Genomic DNA, 3,485 nt, shown 5'->3' with positions numbered 1-3,485 from the left:
CTTCCTTGAGTATTGACATTATGTTAGTGTTAGACAGTTATGCTGCAGACGTCCGATTGTGGCGCCCCACTAACACACCAATGCAACAATATTCATTGTTTTAGAGGAACTTTAGAAGATTTGAGTCTCTTAAATAATTTCAACTTTATATTGTCATCCATTTAGCTCTTCCTTCTTCTATTTTTGGGAGGGACTATTTCTCTTGTGGTGGAAGTATGAGCGTCTCTCTCTCTCTCTCTCTCTCTCTCTCTCTCTCTCTCTCTCTCTCTCTCTCTCTCTCTCTCTCTCTCTCTCTCTCTGTGGTAATAGCATATCCACGTCATTGGGTGAGCCTTTTCTGTGGAGTTTGAAGGAGATTCCAAATTTAATTTAGATACTAAAAATTCTAGAGAATGGGAGGGGGAGCATGCATTGTGTCCTGAATGGAAGTTTTTGTTCTTTTGAGATATATGCAAAAGATGAGGTGGTGTATGTGGGTTCCATGCACATGCCTCTTTGCATGTCCTTTTGATACTGCATATCGATGATGAATTCCTCTTTGTATCTTCTATCTTTCGGTTGTGCAAATGATTTCTCTTCCTTTCTCCAAGGTGTGTGTGTATGAGGGTGTCTAATTTCACTCTTTCTTGCATCCTACTCAAATGGTTTAGTACCCTTTATTTGTTGCATTAGGTGTCCTTCATTCATCATAGATAGTTTTGTGCTCATGATGGATGGCTGTTACCCTTGGGGACAACACTAGGAGGTAGGTCAAGTGGTTTTGGAAATGCACAAGGAGATGACAATGGAGTCTTAGGGAATGGTTGCCTTAGGTAAGAGCCTTAGTAGCACCTTACGTTAAAAATGCCACCTTAACACTATTTATAGGTAAGCATAGACTAAGTTGGTTGTCTTTCATATCATGGACACTCTCCAATGAATTCATCTCAAATGCCCTCTAGCTCCATTATTTGGAGAAAGTTTGGCCAATTAAAATACCTTCCAAGCCTACCTTCAAGCGACATTTTGATATATGAGGAAGCCTTGCGGAATATGCTCCAACTCTTATGTAACTTACAAAGGAGATATTTGAAACACTTTTAAAACGAGTAAATGCAAGAAAACCACTGCAAATGGAAATTGCAGGAAACACCAATTATGGAGGCCAATCAAAATCACATGAACACTAATACTTTTTGCAACTACACCGTAAACTAGTACAACGCACTTGCAAGGTTTTGTTACCACTTAATAGTAGAAACCAATAAGAGAACCATAACCAAAAGAGGTGGCCGAAAAATTTTTGGTCATCCATTGAAGTGAATATTACATAGCAATAACTTTCCCCACAATAATTCATCAAAGGAAGTGAATTTTCTTACACAACAATTCTTGTTCTTTTTGCATGTTTCATATGGAGCTTTCATATATAAAAAACATGTAATTGCAATTTTCTTTAAAAATGATGGCTAGGTACTCTTGAAGGCTTTCCAAGTTCCAATCATCATTGAATGTGCCATACCAAATATCATCTTCTTGTTTGCGCACATGAAGATCCACGAGCTCTACATGAACAATGTTTAATATGGAGTTCTTGTTGCAAGAATGGACAGCTGTCTGACATAACTTCCTTGCAGAATTCGAGCACACCTACCAACAATAAACTGCTAGTGGAGCAGTTGAGATGTAAGGAATATTCTTTGTGCATATGAAGGAGATAAGTTCTGATCCCTCAAAGAAACACATCTTGTCTAGGAGATGGTTGAAGCTTCCAATGCACATGCAAAGAAATGACATCAAAATGCACATCGCATAGCTACAAGTGTCGGATGGTTGAATACTATTGAGGCGGTTTGCGGCGGGCAACAAGAGAGGCAACCACTAAACACCCCTCAAGGCTCTTGTGCTGCTCAATTTAGGCTGGGGAAACCACAAGCAAGAAACAACACCAACACACACATCCAAACAAGTGAAGGGGCACCACCTAGTTATGAGATGCAAACTAGGACGCAAGTGAGACTTTGTCACAACCAAGAAGAGGCGCAACAAAAACACACTCAAGAAATCTCACACCAAGACCAAGACCAAATGGAGCAAGAGAGAGCTAGAGCAAAGGGAAGAGAGGAAACTTGCATAATACCTTGTTTATAACTTGCAAATGCAGATGGCTCGCTACAATTCTACCATAAAGCTTGTACAAAAACTAACCCAATCTATAGTGAATGCTAAACATTGCCAACACACACGCACACTGTCTTTGGGTGTGGGATCCCTCTCACCACAATACCCTCTTACAATGGACATAAATTTGGCGATGAAAACACACTAAATAAGCAATTTCTCAAACAAGCTCAAATGATATAACTTAAAAGACACAAGTCACCTTGCATTTACCAAAGAGCATTACACAAGTGGAAGGAAGAAGAACCTAAAGCCAATCGTGCCTTTGAAGCACCAAAACCTCAATTGTTGATATTGAAAGAGCATGTACAATAGTGGTTTGAGATAGGATACTCACACTCTCTCACTTTGCAATGTGTAGCATCAACTTCTCTCACACCAAGTGTGAAGCTCAAAAGGTGATAACTACACCTAAATCGCTCCTCGCGTATAGAGTGTTGGGGTGAGGGATTGGTGATTAGAGATTCAAGATGAGAGTTTAGGGATGATTTACAAGAAGGATAAGGGACTATTTGTAGGTTGGAGACCCTCGATAAGGTTATTGATAAGCCTATTTTACAAGTTAACACATCTGGATAATGATTTTTTTAATATAAAAACATTGCGGACCTTCTTTTTCTGCTTGAGTCATGGATGTGGGCTCAAGATAAAGGAATTGTTGATGGTAGATAGAGTGGAATTAGAGAGTTAATAAAGGGGGGAGAGAGAGAGAGAGAGAGAGAGAGAGAGAGAGAGAGAGAGAGAGACAGAGAATTTTTACTATGCACATGTCTTGAGGTGAGGTGTCTTCTATGGTTAATTCAATGGCTATTTTGTGTTACTATGTTAGTGGTTAGTGTTAGTAATCACTAAAAAGTGAAAGATATATTTACGATGGGTAGAATGAGGTGGATGGTTGAATGAAATGAGAGAATCCTTCTAATGGTGAAACTTTGAATAATTTTAATGGTGAAGCTTTGAATAATTTTAAAGGTGAAGCTTTGAATAATTTTAATGGGTAGAATGAGGTGGATGGTTGAATGAAATGAGAGAATCCTTCTAATGGTAAAGCTTTGAATAATTTTAAACTTACTTGTGTAGGTTCTAAAAAATACATGTTGATCCTCTTATTCTTCTTTTCTTCTTATGTTGTCATCGCCAAGGTTGAATCACCACGATGAAAATGCCAATGTTGGTTAATAAGAATCCCCAATTAGCAGTAATTTAGCATGGTTTCACATGCTGAATTTTATGAATATAGAGAAGAGGTAAAAGATATTGTAATCTAGAGGTGTGAGAGATACCCTTCCCTGGGGTTCTATGCACAAAATATACAATTTACACCT

Source organism: Adiantum capillus-veneris, chromosome 22, assembly GCF_014529385.1.
Source record: "Adiantum capillus-veneris isolate H3 chromosome 22, ASM1452938v2, whole genome shotgun sequence".
NCBI classification, from domain to species: domain Eukaryota; kingdom Viridiplantae; phylum Streptophyta; class Polypodiopsida; order Polypodiales; family Pteridaceae; genus Adiantum; species Adiantum capillus-veneris.
The sequence above is the reverse complement of the archived record's forward strand: the minus strand, read 5'-3'. Positions refer to the sequence as shown.